This window comes from Ovis canadensis, chromosome 12 (assembly GCF_042477335.2).
Source record: "Ovis canadensis isolate MfBH-ARS-UI-01 breed Bighorn chromosome 12, ARS-UI_OviCan_v2, whole genome shotgun sequence".
In the NCBI taxonomy this organism is placed as follows: domain Eukaryota; kingdom Metazoa; phylum Chordata; class Mammalia; order Artiodactyla; family Bovidae; genus Ovis; species Ovis canadensis.
In genome coordinates this window covers 11448492-11467189 of record NC_091256.1, presented here as the reverse complement: position 1 = coordinate 11467189, position 18698 = coordinate 11448492, and the positions used below count along the sequence as shown (strand labels likewise).

At 58.6% G+C, this 18698-nt stretch overlaps 1 long non-coding RNA gene across 1 annotated transcript; it reads right to left on the bottom strand.

Annotated features, from left to right (window-relative positions):
• Positions 1-1387: 1387 nt before the first annotated feature.
• Positions 1388-4158, bottom strand: LOC138415801 (uncharacterized). Its single transcript, XR_011247423.1, has 2 exons — positions 3935-4158; positions 1388-1573 (listed from the first exon to the last, which is right to left on the bottom strand). It is a non-coding gene; the product is annotated as an uncharacterized lncRNA (long non-coding RNA).
• Between the last annotated feature and the right edge of the window lie 14540 nt (positions 4159-18698).

Genomic DNA, 18698 nt, shown 5'->3' with positions numbered 1-18698 from the left:
TTAGCTGGGGCCCTGACCCTGCGGAGCCCCCCGAGGCTGCCAGCTCCTGGCCGCCACCCAGCCCAACGAGGGGAGGGCGGGATGCAGAGGGCAGCCCGCCCGGTGCCCCGTGGCCCTGGGAGACTTCCTCCGTCTCTTTGGGAGAAGGTTCCCTGGACTGGGGACCTGAACCTAGCGAGCCCCCCCCCCCCCCGACGCCCCCAGCTCCTGGTCTCCTCGCCCCTCTCCGAAGGGCCGGTGGGAGGAGGGGCCCAGCCCGCCACCGCTGCCGCCTCGCTCGCTGCTGCCGATGGGCCTCTGGCACACCTTCTCCGTCTCTTTGGCAGGGTCTCCCCAGAGCTGGGGCACAGGCACCTGGGAGACCCACGGGGCCCCCTGCACTCCTCCGAGGCGCCGGCTGGAGGCAGAGCCCAGCCCACGGCCGGGGCCCTGGCAGACCTCCCGCGCCTCTTGCGGGGAGTCTCCTCTGGGCTCTCCTGCAGCAGTGGGCTGGGGCTCTCCCGTGGCTCCCGGCTCGTCGCCCACCACCCCCACACGTCCGCCGCAGTGGCCCGGGTCCAGGCTGGAAAGGCCCGTTCTGGCACAGACATGGCTTGACTCCCTTCCCTTTGCTCTTTCCCCAGCAAGGACTCTGGCCTCTTGTCCCGGGCTCCCATGCTCATTTAACTTCCCACTGGGATGTAGCCAGGGTGTGCCCGCCTCTCCCGCTGAAGGTTTCTTCCTGCCACGCCCTGGCCAAGGGTCCGGCCCACCGGAGCCTGGGTCTTGCCGGTCTCGCCAGGGTGCCTGTCAGTGTGGAACACCTCCCCGCCACAGCGGCCCTCCCACGACGCGGCCTGGCTGCTCACACCCTTGCCCTTCCGCTTGCTACTGTCTCGCCCTGGCGTGCAGGAGGGGAACCCTGTCTCACCAGATGTCAGCAGCCCTGCGCCATTCTGCCAGACCAAGGGGTCCTGGCGCGCCCGGGCCCCAGGAAGAAGGAGCCCCGGGCGGGCTTGCCAGGCGCACAGGCTCCACATCGCTGCTGGCCTCACGTCAGCCCCCTAGCTTCTCGAGCACATCCAGTGGGGGCAGGGAGAGGAGGGCTCTTTGTTGCCAGCACCCCCTCCCTGCTGAAGCCCTCAGCCGGCAGTCCGGCCCTTCCTCCCTCCCGTCGCCTCTCAGCATCTCAAGCCAGCCTGGTCGAGCTCAGAGGAACCATGTGTCTTAGCAGAAAGAGAAGGAGGGCGCATGGGTGCAGCCTAGCGGGGGCACCCACTCATTCACCGACCCTTGGGTCGCCGCAGAATGACCACGGTGCTGCTGGTGGGTGGCGCTGGGACACTGGGGCCCTCAACCAACCGGGAGACATCTAGGCATCCACCAAGAGCTAAGAATACAGACATCATCAACTTGCAAACCCGATCTGGAATTCGTCAACCCGGCCGTTTTGAAGTACATACAGACCCCTGACTTTTCTCCCGTGAAACCCCGTGGTTGGGGTTAGAAACCTGGCTGGCCAAAGAATCCATTGCTATGGATGGCTGTGTAGGTGGCGCTGTGGTTCCTTGGTTTCTTTGCGATTCCCTGGGACCTGTTCAGAGTGAAAGAACAAGTGCCTCTCATTGTCCGTCCCCCACGTTGCTTCACGCAGCCTCTTCCTTCTTTGTCTGCTCCTGCCTCCTGATTTCCTCCACCTTCTCCTCTCTGCCTTCCATCTCTTTAGGAAAGCACACACTCTTTCCATGTCCCGTTGCTGGCACAGGTCAGGGCTTTGTTTTGTCCAGAACGTGCTTGCTGCCTTCCTTGGTTTAGTGGACCCTCCTTCCTGAGAGGAGGGCGTACACTGTCTCCTTTCCCTGGGCTCTCTAGGACACTTGGGGTGTGGGCTGGGCTGGGGCCGTGTGGGCATCTGGCTCCACCTGGAAAAGCCCTAAATGGTGTGAGCTGCCATTGGAGACGCTGGCCCATCAGGTCTCTGGCAGTAGACTTGAGCTCCCGGCAACTCAAAGGCCTGGGGGCGGTGGACTGGGACTGCTGTAGGGAAAGGACACCATGAGGGCCCAGAGGAGTTGAGGAGGGACATGGGAAATGCAGGCGAGGGAATCCAGGGATCCAGTCGGAGGCACTAGAGACAGCCTCCAGTGCCCGGGAATGCCTGGGAGGAGCCAGCCGAGGCAATTGAGGCCAAGGTATGTGTGGAATGTGGAAAGGCGGGAAAGCCCAGAGAGTTTCCTGAGGTAAGGCAGGCTGGGAAAGGGGGTGTGGGCGGCTACTTCAAAGGGGCCTAGGGGAATTCCCTGGCAGTGAGGCCTCTGTGCACTGATGAAGGCCAGAGCCCGGGGCTGATCCTCTCTGCTGCGTGGCAGGGCCTCAGACCAAAGCCTCGAGCAGCCCACCCAGCCCAACGTGGACCTTGGGGTTCTGTGGCACATGCTGTGCCCGTGAAAGCCCACTCGCTCCACGGGATTCTTTTCCGCCCCCTCCCCGCCTGCCGCCCCTGCCCCTCCAGTGGGCTGGTAACTGATCCCAAGAGGAGGAAAGACAGCATTCGAGCCACCCACCCTCGTGACATGGCATCCCGCCCCATTGATCCTGCCAGGGCAAAAGTTCTATTCCCTGCCCCGCTTCGCACACGCCTGGCCAGGCACGCACACATGCACGCACGCGCACACAGTTCTGTCCGACGCTTTGCGACCCCGTGGACGAGTTCTGCAGGCCAGATGGTAGCTTACTCCCTTGGGCAGCGGATCTTCCCAACGCAGGCATCGAACCGTGGTCTCCTGCATTGCAGGTGGACCCTTTACCAACTGAGCTATCAGGGAAGCCCCAAGCACCGCCAGGCCAAGTTCAAGGCCATGCCCCCAGGAGACACCAGGCTCGGCCTCATCCTTCTGCCACCCGCCGGCCGCCCCCACTCCCCCGCCCCACGTCCCAGCAAAGGGCCCGTCCCGGCCTGAATGAGGAGGCACACATCAGAGGAACGAGCCCCAGGGGAGGCACAGTCCTCCAGGGACTGGCTTCTTTCCCCTGGCCTCGCTGTCCTCCAGGATCAGCCGACTGGTTCGCCCCGTGCAGAAAAGCGTCTTCTTCTCCAGAGTGGGGATGTGAGGAGAAAACGCCTTGGGGCAGACACAGCAGCTCGTCTGCTGACCACACACCTTTCTTTTTCCCTGGACAGTTTGGGTGCTTGACAAAAGTCTTCATGCTGAGGAAGCCTGGTGCCAAAGACCAGGGCGCAGCTCCCATCTCTGCCAGGGGCCTTACCCCATTTCACTTCTTCTCGCTTAGGGCGGGAGGGGAAGTGCAGTGAGCCTGACCCGAGCTGCTTGATCCCCCGGCAGGGCCTTCCACTCCACTGCTGCCACTGCAGGTCCAGGGCGGCATCGCCAACTGCGCCTGGCAGGACCACCCCTCACAGCCAAGCTCTCCTTGGCTCCAGCCGCCCTCTTCAACCCAGCCCTCCGGACCCAAGAATGCTGCACCTCCTGGGTGCATGGTGGGGTGGGGTGGCGAGGGATGAGAAGGGGAGACGAGGTTTTCCTTTTTGAAAACGATGCCCATGGCCATAGGGCGCTTTTACCCAGCTTAGTAAGCGGGACGAGGAGAGGGGGTTGGTGGGGCATGGTGCGGTTGAAGTTTGAAGGAAGTGCTTGCTATATATCCCCAGGCAAACTGGAGTAGCCTCTCTCTGGAGGGACTGCTCCGGCCCACACGCGCTGGGGGAAAAGGTCATTGCACGCATCCTAGGCTATTAACCATCCTGGTTTTCCGGAATTCCCCTGCATCTGGTGGCGGACAATTTGTGCCTCCTCCTCTGGTCAGTGGCCAGAAGAGTGCATTGGTTCAGGCGTGGGCGGAGGCGTGGGCCTAGGCGCCACCTCTTTTGCCTCTCAATCCCCGCCCACCGCCCACTGCATTTGCCCCCCTCCCCCACTACCAATTTACTTAATACCTCACCACTGGATCCCTGGGTCTCAATTTTGCCTCTTCCAATTGTGGAATGCTCTCCTCTGGCGGGAAGGGTTAATAGTGGGAAGAGGAGCTCTGAACAGCGGGTGGGGCCCTTCGGTCCTCTGGAGCAGGAGTAGTCGTGGCTGCTGTGCTGCTTGGCCCTTGGGCCCAGCCATTGCCGGGCCCGCTTTGTCTCTGCTGTGGGTTCCAAGCTCTTCAGTTTTGAAACCATATCTAGGGGAGCAAAAGGCAGACAGGCACATTAGAATTCGTGATTGTCCAGTTCAGGTGCTGGCGCCTCCGTGGTGCCCATTCTAAAGCCTGCCTTGCCGCCCAGCCTCTGGTCTGTTAGGCCCAGTGAGGCTCCTGCAGGGCCGTTTTCTGCAAATGAATCCCTTGACCCTGGGAAATGAGGGGTGCCCGCATGGCCACAAGCGGCCTCAAACCCTCCACTCGGCCCACCGACTTTTGGCCCCTCACCCCAAGCCCCAGCTCCAGCCCGAGCCCACGCCTACGTGCATCCAGCTCCAAACGCTCTGCTGGGCTGAACCCTCCTGACTCCTGGGCCACGTCCTGTGCCCATGGGCTGACTGGAGAACTTACCTGGATTCGAGTTTCTGGGATTCCCATATGACGAGCCAGTTCTTTCCGGTTGGTAATCCCCTGGAAGAGATCCCTCGTGAAGGTTTGCACAAGGTACCTTGTTTGAGAAGGAGAGAATGACTGTCCACTTTCTCCAGGCCTCTCTTGCTGAGTTTCCTACAAAAGAAAGAACACACCGAGAGGAGAGGACGTTCCGGCCCGAGGAATGGTCACAACACAGATACCCTAGACGGTGTGGAGGGAAGGGAGAGTCCCACACAACTGAAACACCACAGGTAGCTCTGCAGCCAGGGCAGGGCTCTAAGGAATATAGCCACAGAGGGATCGGGTCCCTGGATCCATCATGAATGCTTCCATGTGCAAGCAAACACACACACTCCATACACATGCATGTCCCTGTGTCTTGCCCCCAAGTGCCCTGAAGCATGCCCCTCGGCCAAGGTTGCCTGGGCTGGGGAGGGTGTGCAAAGCGGGACCCAGTGCTGCCCGCCCATGCAGACTGGGGTCGTCATGCCCCGACTGGGACACTGATGGGGGAGGCAGCACCAGTTAGCCCTGTTTCCTCCTCTTCCCTCCACTGACCACCCCCAAACCCCCCTAACCCTTGGTTTTTCTGGGCTTCCTGTGGCCATCCACCAGCAGAGAGAATTCTCTTATAGGAGGGGGACGGTTTGGCACCCCCACTGGCGGACTTGCTTTCGAGAACGCTGGCTAAGTTACCTGGAGAGGAAGACCGAGGTCGAGGAGGGGCCGTCGGTGGCGTGGTTGTGGACGTTGGCCCCCCCTTCCCCTTCTTGGTTCACATATTCAGACGGCGATTGGCTCTGCTTTAACTGTCTTCTACGCTGGTTTTGGAACCAGACCTAGGGGCAAACAGAGAGAATTCCTTCTCAGGAGAAAGGCCACCAGGTGCTTTCAGCTTACTTGGATCAGCATGGAGAGACTGAAAGAGAGAACGGAGGTAGAGATGGGGGCCTACCTGAACTCTGCTTTTGGCAATGCCAAGGTCTCAGGCCAGGCGTTCTCTGCTCGCTATCCCAGAGGAGGGGTTCTGTTGAAACATCGCTTGCAGGGTGTCCTTCTGGCTGAGCTTCAGAATGAGCCTCCTCCTTGGAGATCCTGTGGTGACAGGGCCTGTGGAAAAAGAACAGGAAAGGAAACTTCTCAGAGCATATGGTGGAGGACTGGATGGAGGAGCCCAAGCGTGCTCCCTGCCCAGGGGACTTGCCAGTGTGCCTGAGCAAGCACAGGAGCCTGGGGACAGGTGTGCATTTGGAAGTCACTTGGCTACACCCTGACATTCCGGCTGACAGGCAAGGGAGGTGGGGACATCCCCCACCCCCACCCCATGCCGGAATGCAAGAAACACCAGCAGGCAGAACGGAAACCAAACCCAGCCTCAAAACAAAGGCAACAAGAAATCCCACCCACCGAAGACCACCACACTATCCCGCCACATGTTTCCACCCGTCTGAGGGAAATGCCAGGGAGATGTCTTAATGTGGCTGCTCCCAGATTTCCCTCCATGATGATGCCAGTGGGAGGGAGCCTGGCTTCCTGGGGCTGACAGGAGCCAGGGCCATGTTTGACGTCACTAGTGGAAAAGGAAAGGAAAGGGAAGGAAGCCGAAGTGAAGCCTAAACCCGCAACGCCTGACTGAAGGCAGAAGGCACTAGGCCCCTGGGGAGAGGAAGCCACTGAAGGCAGCAAAGCCACAGCGCTCCCCGACTCCCACTCCCAAAGGAAGATGTGAGGATAAAGGGCCTCATCCCAGCACAGCAACCCCGCCCGACCCCCAACCCCAGCCCCCCGCACCCCGCACCCTGCCCCCTGACACAACACCATCTTCCCAGAAAAGAGAACGGAGAAGCCATATGTGTGCCAAAGGAGCAAGATGAACGAACGATGCCTCTTTTGGGCACAGCTGACGCCTGGGAACCATGGGCCCGGCCGATCTGTTCCCGCCATTCTTGGTGGTGGGTGGACACGTTTTCTGAGCACCCTGGGCCGTGTCATCTGCAAATCCCCAGAGATGTGATCCGATCCCAGGGACCGAGCACAAACATATCGCTTGAGGTGCTGGAGGAGCTGCACGAAGCCATGGTGGGAGAGCCACATGGACGCTGCAGACTGCTGGCCTGGTGGGCGGGGACCCAGCAGCTCAGGACTTTGGAGAGTGGGAGGCGGCTCCGCCCCTATTTAAGTAAACAGGGTTTGGGTGCACAGACGGAGGGGATGCCCCTGGCCTCGTTGCAGGCAGACACCCTGGACAGAGTCCCGTGGAGCGAGTGGGCTTCCGTGCCCCAGACCGCCAAAGTCCCCGTCGGGGTGGACAGGCAGTTCGGGGGCTTTGGTTTGTGGCCCTCCCACGCAGCGGGGGGGGGGGGGTTGGATCAACCCCGGGTGGATCAATCAGGGGCCCTCAGCAGTGCCAAGAGAGCTAACTGCCCGGGAACGCCCCTAGGTCCCTTTGAAGTGGCCGCCCACGCCCCCTTTCCCAGCCTGCCTTGCCTTCCAAACCGCTCTGGGGTTTCCCAACTTTTCACATTCCACAGGTCCCTGGGTCTCAATTGCCCCCTGCTGGCTCCTCCAAGGCATTCCTGGACACTGGAAACTCTCTCCAGTGCCTCCACCTAGATCCCTCCCTGTCCTCACCTCCATTTCCCACCGCCCCTCCCCAACTCCTCTATGCTCTCTTGGTGTCCTTTCACTGCAGAAATCCCAGAGCACCACCCCCGAGGGCTTTGAGTTACCTGGAGCCCAAGGCTCAGACCAGAGAACTGAAGGGCCAACATCTGGACCGGCAGCTCATGCCATTTGGGACTTTTCTAGTGTGGAGCCTGAGGCTCGCACCTCCCCAGGCAACCCCCCAGCCCAAGTGTCCTGGAGATACCTGCCAAAGGGGACAGTGTACCCCCTACTGTTGGGAAGTAGGTTCCACTAATCCAACGAAGCAACATGGGGGATGGACGATGAGAGACACTTCTCTTTTCCCTGTGAACAGGGCGAAAAGAGTGAGTTGAAGAGAAACGGATGAGCCACATCAGCACACCCCCAAGCGTCTTGGGCAGTGTATTCTTTGGACACCCAGGTTTCTAAACCCACCACGGGGGTTCACATGGGAACAGGCAGGGGTCCGTATGGACTTCGAAACCATTGGGTCAATGAATTCAGGAACGGGTTTGCAGGTAAACAACGTCTGTATGTCTGCGGGTGACAGGAGGATGCTGATGGCAGGGCGAGCTCAGTCACCCCATACTGGGAGGAGGGGTCAGAGAGAGACGTGGAAGGGACTGGCCTTTGCTGGTATGCCGGGCATGTGTGTACACGTGGACATGGTCGAGTCTGGTAGAGAAAGCGGTTGTGAGGCTAGGTCCCTCTTGCTGGCTCAGAGACTCTGACCTCCGGACACCCGCCCAGAGCAGGCACCTTGAAACCGAGGGCAACGTGTCCGTGACGCAGCATTTTAGGGATATCTGCAGGGTTTCCCAGGGGCTTGACGCTGAGTCCCAGGCGCGGGCTCCGCCCCCCTCCCCTCCCCCGACCCCCTCTCCCTCCCACTGTACCCAACTCTCCCTGCCTCCTACCCTCTTTCTCTCTCCCTCTCTCCCTTCACCCCCACCTACTCCCACCACCCACTAGGCCCCTCCCAACTTGCATCTCCCAACCTTTCCACCTATTCACTCCCCTCTCTCCCGCTCCCCCTCCCTCTGCTGCTCCTGGCATAGGGAAGGAGTTCTCCTGGGTGGACTGCTGGAAGGACGGGACCAGAAGTCAGAAGAGCCAGACCCAAAGCACCTGTGCGGGGCACGGGGTTTCTGTCTTGTGTCCATGGAATGTTCCCTCTGTGGCACCCTCTCAGTCACTGCCATGCAGGGATTACTTGAGGCTTCAAGTAGGATGTTCCTGTTTGGGGGTGCGGCCCAGCTTCCCAAAGATCCAGCTCTCGGGTTTGTCCCCAGAATTGTTGGTAGACATCCTGTCGGTATTCTCTCCTCTTCCCACACATAAAGCCGCCCCCCTCCCCTTCCCCAAGCATCGCAGGCAAGGAGATCTGAACGTGGACAGGGGAAGAAGGTGCCCCTCCCTTCCTCTCCCTCTAAGCCCGAGGACCTGGGGAGCCTGGCAGCATGTCAAGGAGGGCCCGGTAATCCTCCTGACTGAGGCATGCTTCTAGGATGGCCTCAACTCCCTCGTCCCCTGCAGGGGCCCCAGGAGAAGACCAGGGTGTGTCCCGCGTGGCCGTGGCAGCCAAGCTTTCCTCTAGGAAGCTGGGTGATCCAGGGAAGGCTGGGTGGGCCCCTGTGATGACTGAAAAGGACCCCAGAAAAGCACCCAGTGTGCCCGGGATGCCCGGGGAAGCCAGGAACTCGTGTGGAGTCTCGGTGAGCCTGGGAGGGCGAGTTGTACCCGTTCATCAGCACAGGGCCCGAGGGAAGGCCCTGGGGTGGCTTGGATACTGGTGGCAGAAGGCACTAGGCCCCTGGGGAGAGGAAGCCACTGAAGGCGGCAAAGCCACAGTGCTCTAAGAGGCTGGGTGTGCCAGCGAGAGCTGGTTGTTGCCCTGTGACTGCAGAGGCCCCCGGGGAAGGCCCCAGCGATGCGGGGATGCTCGTTGCCGCCAAGAGCTTGTCTAGGAGGCTGGGTGCGCCTGGGAGGGCAGGGTCCACCCCATGGTCAGCAGCGGCCCTAGGGAAAGGTCCTGGCAAAGTCGGAACGCGCGTGTCGGCCATGAGCTCGTCTAGGAGGCTTGTCGGGCTTGGAAGGCTGCGGGGCTGGGTCTGTGGCTCTAGCTGAGGGGCCGTGCCTTTACTGTAGGATGACTCTGGCCAGCGCGGGATGTGTGCCTCCAGCTGTCCAGGAGGCATGATGGCCCCTTGTCCAGGCTTCCGGGGGGCCAAGATGGCAGGGGAGCATGCAGCCCAGGGAACTGCTACCTGGGCAAGAGGTGGTGGCTTCCCGCATGGCGGGAGAGCCACTGGGCTGGGCTGGACTATGAAGATCATCAACGGATGGCCCACAGAGACCCCAGAGGCAGTCCCGTGCACACAGAATGTGGGGGCCCCAAAAGGAGCAGCTTCGGCCGCCAAGGGTGGTATGCTCTCCTGTGGCGGGGAGGGGCGAAGGGGAGGAGAGATGCTCTGGACAGCGGGTGGGCCCTTCGGTCCTCTGCAGCAGGAGGAGTCATGGCTGCTGCACTGCCTGGCCCTTGGGCCTGGCCATGCCGGGCCCGCTCGGGCCCTGCTGGGGGTGCTGAGCTCTTCGGTTTTGAAACCATATCTAGGGGAGCAAAAAGGCAGACAGGCACATCAGAAGTCGTGACCGTCCAGATAAAAGTGCTGGCCCCTCCGCAGTGCCAATTCGAAAGCCAGCCTGGCCGCACGGTCTCTTGTCTATCAGGCCCAGGGCAGCTCCTGCAGGGCCGTTTTCTGCTAACGAATCCCTTGGCCCTGGGAAACGAGGGGGTGCCCGCATGGCCACAAGCGGCCCCAAACCCTTCACTCAGCCCACCGACTTTTGGCCCCCTCCCCTCAAACCCCAGCCCCATCCCCAGCCCAAGCCTACTTGTATCCAGCTCCAAACGCTCTGCAGGGCTCAATCCTCCTGACTCCTGGGCTGGAGAACTTACCTGGATTCGAGGTTCTGGGATTCCCATCTGAAGAGCCAGTTCTTCCCTGGCGGCAATCCCCAGGAAGAGATCTCCTGTGAAGGCTTGCACATGGATCCTTGTTTGAGAAAGAGAGATTACTGCCCTCTTTCTCCGGGCCTCTCTGGCCGAGTCTCCTACCAAAGAAAGAACACACCGAGAGGAGAGGACGTTATGGCCGATGGAAAGGTCACAGCACAGACACCCTAGACAGTGTGCAGGGGAGGGAGAGTTCCGCACACCTGAATCACCACAGGTGGCTCTGCAGCCAGGGCAGGGCTCTAAGGAATACAGCCACAGGTGGATCAGGTGCCGGCATCCATCATGGATGCCTATGCGCGTGCACACACTCCACACACGTGCGTGTCCCTGTGTGTCTCTTTCCTCCTCCGGTCTTGCCGCCGAGTGCCCTGAAGCATGCCCCTCGGCCAAGGTTGGTTGGGCAACGGGAGCCTAAATTTCCCAATGGGGGCTGGGGAGGGTGTGCAAAGGGAGACCCAGTGCTGCCCGCCCTCGCCAACTGGGTGCGTCCTGCCCCCTATCTGGGACACTGATGGGGGCGGCAGCAACCAGATAGCCCTGTTTCCTCCTCTTACCCATGCCACACCCCCAACCACCCCAACCCCCTTGGTTTTCCTGGGCCTCCCGTGGCCATCCACCAGCAGAGAGAACTCTCTGGCAAGATGAGGAGGTTTCGGGACCCCCTCTAGGGGACTTGCTTTTGGAGAACTCTAGCTAAGTTACCTGGAGAGGAAGACTGAGGTCGAGGAGAGGGTGTCAGTGGCATGGGCGTGGACGTTGGCCCCGCTTCCCCTTCTTGGTGCACATATTCAGACGGCGATCGGCTCTGCTTTAACTGTCTTCTGCGTTGATTTTGAAACCAGACTTAGGGGCAAACAGAGAGAATTCCTTCTCAGGAGAAAGGCTGCCAGGTGCTTTCAGCTGACTCGGATCGGCATGGAGAGCCTGAAAGGGAGAACGGGGGCAGAGACGGGGGCCTACCTGAACTCTGCTTTGGGCAATGCCAAGCTCCCAGGGCAGCCGTTCTCTGGTCGCGATCCGAGGGTAGGGTTTCGCTTGAAAGAGCGCTTGCAGGGCGTCTTCTGGCTCAGCTTCAGAAGGAGCTTCCTCCTTTGAGATCCTGTGGTGACGGGCCCTGTGGAAGAAGAGCAGGAAGGGCAAAGTCTCAGAGCACATGCGGGACGACTGGACGGAGGAGCCCAAGCATGCTCCCTGCCCAGAGGACTTGTCCCTGTGCCTGAGCAAAACTGGGAGCCTGGGGGCGGGTGTGCCTTTGGAAGTCACTTGGCTACACCCATACAGCCAGGCTGAGAGGCAAGGGCGGTGGGGACATCCACCACCCCCACCCCATGCCGGAATGCAAGAAACACCAGCAGGCAGGCAGGAAACCAAACCCAGCCCCAAAACAAAGGCAGCAAGAAATCCCACCCACCGAAGACCACCACAGTATCCCGCCATATGTTTCCACCCGACTGGGGGAGATGCCGGGGAGACTTCTCGATGGGGCTGCTCCCAGATTTCCCTCCATCACGTTGCTAGTGGGAGGGAACCTGGCCTTCCGGGGCTGACATGAGCAAGGGCCATGTTTGCCGTTACTAGTGGAAAAGGAAAGGGAAGGAAGCCAAAGCGAAGCCCAAACCCGCAATGCCCGAGGGAAGGCAGAAGGCACTAGGCCACTGGGGAGAGGAAGCCACTGAAGGCGGCAAAGCCACAAAGCTCCCAGAAAGCCATTCCCACAGGAAGATGTGAGGATAAAGGGCCTCATCCCAGCACAGCACCCCCTCCCGAACACCTCCAGGCCCCACATCCCGCACCCCGCACCCTGCACCCCGCCCCCGACACTACACCATCTTCCCAGAAAAGAGAACAGAAAAGCCATATGTGTGCCAAAGCAGTAAGACGAACGAACAATACCCCCCTTGGGCACATCTGACACCTGGGAAACATGGGCCCGGCCGATCGGTCCCCACCATTCTTGGTGGTGGGTGGACAAGGTTGCTGAGAACCCTTGGCTGGGTGACCTGCAAGTTCCCTGAGATGTGATCCGATCCCAGGGACGAAGGGCAAACGTTACGCTTGAGGTGCTGGAGGACCTGCAGGAAGCCATGGTGGGAGAGCCACACAGACGCTGAAGACTGCTGGCCTAGTGGGCCGGGACCCAGCAGCTCAGGACTTTGGAGAGCGGGAGGAGGCTCCGCCCACATTGATGTAAATAGGGTTTCGGTGCGTAGATGAAGGGGACGACCCTGGCCTCTTTCCAAGCAGAGACCCTGGACGGAGTCTGGTGGAGAGAGTGGGCTTTCCTGGGCAGGCACGGCCTGTGCCTCAGACCGCCAAGGTCCCGGTCTGGGTGGGCGGGCAGTTCGGGGTCTTTGGTTTGTGGTCCTCCCGCGCAGCAGGGAGTGGGATCAACCCCGGGCTCAGGGACTCTCAGCAGTACCAAGAGAGCTAACTGCCCGGGAACGCCCCTAGGGCCCTGTGAAGTGGCCGCCCACACCCCCTTTCCCAGCCTGCCTTGCCTTCAAAACCGCTCTGGGGTTTCCTGCCTTTTCACATTCCACAAGTCCTTTGGCCTCGATTGCCCCCTGCCAGCTCCTCGGAGGCATTCTGGGACACTGGACTTTCTCTCTCCAGTGCCTCCACCTAGATTCTTTGCTGTCCTTGCCTCCGTTCCCCATGCCCCTCCCAAACTCTTCCTTGCCCTCTTGGCGTCCTTTCCCTACAGCAGTCCCAGACCACCACCCCCGAAGGCTTTGAGTTGCCTGGAGCTCAAGGCTCTGGCCAGAGACCTGAAGGGCCAGTATCTGGAACGGCAGCTCTCACCATTTGGGGCTTTTCTCATGTGGACCCTGAGGCCCACGCCTCCCCAGGCAACCCCCCAGCATAAGTGCCCTGGAGATACCCGCCCAAGGGGACAGTGTACCCCCTACTGTTGTGAAGGAGGTTCCCCTAAGCCAAGGAAGGCAGCATGGACGTTCTGGACAGAGCAAAGCCCTGACCTGTTCCAACAACGGGACATGAAAGAGTGTGTGCTTTCTCAGAGAGACAGAGCGAAGCGAGCAGGAGGAGGAGGAGAAGGAGGAGGACGAGGAAGGAATCAGGAGGCCAGAGCAGACAAAGAAGGAGGAAGGCTGCCTGAAACAACATGGGGGATGGACGATGAGAGACACTTCTTTTTTCACTGTGAACAAGGTGAAAAGAGTGAGTTGAAGAGAAATGGACAAACCACAACAGCACACACCCCAACCGTCTTGGGTAGTGTATTCTTTGGACACCCAGGTTTCTAAACCCACCACGGGGGTTCACATGGGAACAGGCAGGGGTTTGTACGGACTTCAAAACCATTGGGTCCATGAATTCAGGAACGGGTTTGCAAGTAAAGACCATCTGTATGTCTGCAGGTGACGGGAGGATGCTGGTGGCAGGGCGAGCTCAGTCATTCCATACTGGGAGGGTCAGAGAGAGACAAGGAGATGACTGGCCTTTCCTGATATGCCTGGCATCGGTGTACACATGGACATGGTTGAGTCTGGTCGAGACAGCGGTTGTGTGGGTAGTAGGTCCCTACTGCTGGCTCGGAGGCTCTGACTTCCGAACACCCGGCCACAGCAGGCACCCTCAAACTGAGGGCAACGTGTCCCTGACGCAGCATTTTAGTGATACCTGCAGGGTTTGCCAGGTGCTTGACGCTGAGTCCCAGGCTCGGGATGCGCCCCCCTCCTCTCCCCTACCGCCTCTCCCTCCCACTGTACCCAACTCTCCCTGCCTCCCACCCTCTCTCTCCCTCTCTCCCTTCACCCCCACTCTCTCCCTTCACCCCCACCCACTCCCACCTTGCATCTCCCAACCTTTCCACCTTTTCACTCCATTGTCTCCTGCTCCCCCTCCCTCTGCTGCTCCTGGTGTAGGGAAGGAGTTCTCCTGGGTGGACTGCTGGAAGGATGGGACCAGAAGTCAGAAGAGCCAGACCCAAAGCACCTGTGTGGGGCACGGGGTTTCTGTCTTGTGTCCATGGAATGTTCCCTCTTTGGCACCCTCTTGGTCATTGCCATGCAGGAATTACTTGAGGCTTCAAGTAGGGTGTCCCTGTTTCGGGGTGGGGCCCAGCTTCCCAAAGGTCCAGCTCTCGGGTTTGTCCCCAGAGTTGTTGGTAGACATCCTGTCGGTATTCTCTCCTCTTCCCACACACAAAACCGCCCCCCCCCCTTCCCCGAGCATCCCAGGCAAGGAGACCTGAACGTGGACAGGGGGAGAAGGTGCCCCTCCCTTCCTCTCCCTCTAAGCCCGAGGACCTGGGGAGCCTGGCAGCATGTTGAGGAGGGCCTCGTAGTCCTTCTGACTGAGGGGTGCTTCCAGGATGGCCTCAACTCCCTCGTCCCCCACAGGGGCCCCCAGAGGAGACCAGGGCGTGTCCCGCGTGGCCATGGCAGCCAAGATTTCCTCTAGGAGGCTGGGTGACCCGGGGAAGGCTGGGTGGGCCCCTGTGACGACAGGAGAGGACCCCGGAAAAGGACCCGGTGAACCTGGGATGCCCGGGGCAGCCAGGAGCGCGTCTTGGAGTCTTGGTGAGCCTGGGAGGGCGAGGTGTGCCTGTTCATCGGCACAGGGCCCCAGGAAAGGCCCCGGGGTGGCGTGGATGCCAGTGGCAGCCAAGATTTCCTCTAAGAGGCTGGGTGTGCCAGCGAGAGCTGGTTGTTGCGCTACAACTGTCAAGGCCTCCAGGGAAAGCTCTGACGAGGCTGGCACACCCCTGGCTGCCAAGAGCTCGTGTAGGAGGCTCGATGTGCTTGGGAGGGCAGGGTCCACCCCTTGGTCAGCAGCGGCTCCCGGGGAAGGCACCTTCATGTCCGTGATGCCCGTGTCGGCGATGAGCTCATCTAGGAAGCTGGGTGCACCTGGGAGGGCAGGGTCCAACCTGTGGACGGCAGCGGCTCCTGGGAAAGCGCCTTCGTGTCTGGGACACCCGTGGCCGCCAAGAGCTCTTCTGGGAGGCTGGGTGCGCTTGGGAAGGGAGGGTCCACCCCTTGGTCGGCAGCGGCTCCTGGGGAAGGCACCTTCGTGTCTGGGATGCCCGAAGCGGCCAAGAGCTCGTCGAGGAGGCTGGGTGCGCCTGGGAGGGCAGGGTCCACCCCTTGGAAGGCATTGGCCCCCGGGGAAGGGCCCAGTAAGGCCAGCATACCCGTGGCCACCAAGAGGTCGTCTAGGAGGCTCGTCGAGCTTGGATGGCGTGGGGCTGGAGCAGTGCCTTCTGCAGAGGGGCCGTGCCTTAACTGTACGTTGATTCCAGAGAGCGTGGTATGAGGACCCTCACAGTTTACATGGAGACTGGCCTTTCTGAGGCAACACGAGTGGGTCCCAAGAGGTCCCCGTTGTAACTCGAATGGGACCCCTATTTCCTTGTTCCAACTTGAGTAAAACCAGGAGATTCTCCCCTCAATGCGAGATGAGGCCTCTTTCCCCTGCGGTGTCTCGAGAGAAATTCCACCTTCCCTCTTGAGCCTTTAAAGGGTTCTTGACACCCTTGAGGCAACACAAGAAGTTCCCCAACATACCCGTCTCCACTCGAGAGGAACACCGAAGGTCCTGCCACAACTCAAGAAGAGCCCCGGTTTTTCCTCCTCATCTTGAGATGTGGGTCCATTTCCCTGCTTCGTCGGGAAAGGAATCCCGGCGTTCCTGTTGCAACTCAAGAGGAGGCGGTCTCAACTTGAACCTTGAGGGGCATCCAGGGGTCGTGCCACAATTCCAAAAGACCCCGATGTCTCAATCTGCTCCAGATACACCTGACTCCCCTGCACTGACTCGACGGTCATCCCGAGGATTGACTCAGAACATGATGGCAGGTGTGATAGCCCTGTGGCACCTTGAAAGAAAGCCACAGATCCATATGTCAACTCGTCAAGAAGCCTGACACTACTATTACAACTAGAGAGGAAAGCGGACTTGCATTGTCTCCACACAAGACGAGGCCTGAGTCCCTTGTTGAAACTCCATAGGAACACCAAGATCCCTGGCAGCACAGGAGAGGAATCCTGAGGTTCTGGCCTCAACTCCAGGTGAGGACCTAGAACCTGTACTGACTGGAGAGGAATCCAGAGAGGCCCCTTGCAACTCACATGGAGACTGGGCTTTCCTGAAGCAACACGAGCGGGTTCCTGAAGTCCCTGTAGTAACTCGAGAAAAACCCTAAGTTTCCTGCCACAACTAGAAAAAAGCTAGGTGATTTTTCCCTCAACGTGAGATGAGGCCCTTTTCGGCTGCAGCATCTTGAGAGAAATCCACCTTCTCTCTTAAGCCTTGAAAGGGTCCTTGAAACCCTTGATGTAAGTCAAGAAGTCCCCAACATAACAGTCTCCACTCGAGAGGAACACCGAGGGTCCCACCACAACTCAAGAAGAGCCCCGTTTTTCCCTCCTCATCTCGAGAGGAGGGTCCATTTCCCTGCTTCGCAGGGAAAGGAATCCCAGCATTCCTGTCCCACCTCAAGATGAGGCGATCTCCAATAGAAAGTCGAGCGGAACACCAAGGGTTGTGCCACAATTCCAAAAGACCCCGATGTCCCAATCCACTCCAGATATACCTGATTCCCCTGCACAGACTCGACTTTCACCTCGAGATATGACTCAAAACACGATGGCACGTGTGACAGCCCTGTGGCCCCTCAAGAGACAGCCACAGATTCCTATGTCAACTCGACAGGAAGCTTGACACTACTGTTACAGCTCGAGAGGAAAGAGGACTTGCATGTCTCCACAGAAGACCAGGCCTGACTCCCCTGTGGAAACTCCCTAAGAACTGCGAGATCCATGTCAGCACTGGAGAGGAACCCTTATGTTATGGCCTGAGATCCAGATGAGGACCTAGGACCCAGCACCGACTGGAGAGGTGCCCCGATAGGCCCTGAGGAATTGGCATGGAGAGTGGACTTTCCTTAGGCAACACAAGCGGGTCCCTGAGGTCCCCGTCTTAACTCAAGTGTAACCCCGAGTTTCCTGCGGCAACTCGAGAAAAACCAGGAGATTCTCCCCTCAACGCAAGATGAGGCCCTTTTCTGCTGCAGTGTCTCGAGAGAAATCCCACCTTCCCTCTTGCGGCTTGAAAGGGTCCTTGACATCCTTGATGCAACTCAAGAAGTTCCCCAACATTACCGTCTCTACTCAAGAGGAACATCGAGGGTCCCGCCACAACTCAAGAAGAGTCCTGTTTTTGCCTTCTCATCTTGAGTTGAGGGTCCATTTCCCTGCTTCGTCGGGAAAGGAATGATGGCTTTCCCATCACATCTCAAGAGCAGACGGTCTCAACTTGAAAGTCGAGAGGAACTCCAGGGGTCCTGCCAGCATTCCAAAAGACCCCGATGTCCCAATCCACTGAGATACACCTGCTTCCTCTGCACTGACTCAATGGTCAGCCTGAGAATCGACTCACAACAGGACAGCACGTGTGAAAGCCTGCCAGGAGCCAGCGTGAGGAATTCTGCCTGTGACAAAGGTCATGAGAAAGGAAGTCTGACATACCTAAAGACGTGATCTGGCTTCAGGGGTTCCCCTTGGATTTTCCCGAGCATCTACCTCCAGAAACCATAGTCTGCCTGCCTTATTGTACTCTGCTTTACACTCTTCTGACATTAACAGGGGCTGTCCCCCCAGTACCTTTCTCTGGAAAATGTTAACTTAGAGCTCCAGCCGGTCTCCTGCATATGAAAGGAATGTTTCAGTTCAAATCCCTCTGATCGTTCTCTAACTTGATTGACAGGTTCCACCGGACTTTTACAACTTGTGATTGTTTACAGACCTCCAACCGCGAGAGGCACGAACCTTAAGCATCTTAAAGATACAGAGCCTTTTCCAAAAAGCTAAAAATTATATTGGTGATGGGTTTCACTCTTGAGTCCCTGACTGCTGCCAGGCATCCATATTCTTTATCTTTTAGGCACCTGAAGTATATTAATCAATGTAATTCGGATATAGAAAAAGGAATATAGCAGTTTTGATGTTAGCATCACTAGAGTTTTGAGTTAATTAATTATATCTTTGCTATAAGTCACTGTACTCTTCTTTCTTTGTTATAAATTGTTGTGTCCTTTCTCTGTAAGAATGTAACTTTATTTAGTGCTTTCTGACAGTGGCACCAGGCTGTGGGAAGAACAATACTTATAAGGTTTTCTTGTTGACAGACCCTTATCAGAAAATGGCCATAAAATTTTAATTGGCCCTCTGACCAAAAGATTATGTAAATCACCTAAGACTTGTGCATACAGCTAAGTATGCAGAGAGAAAGCCTGGTCTCGATAAGAGTCAGGGCTGCTGACGCTGCACAATTTTGTATTATCCATTGATCTCTATGTACAACCAAAGGTTTAAAAAGATTTTCCAGAAAATAATGGATGGACCAGTTTCTCAGAGCAGCTTCTCAAACTGGTTTCTTGGAAATCTGGCTCCCCCGTATTGACTTCCTCTCTCTCTCTTTCTCCCTCTCCCTCACTCTCCTTCTCAGG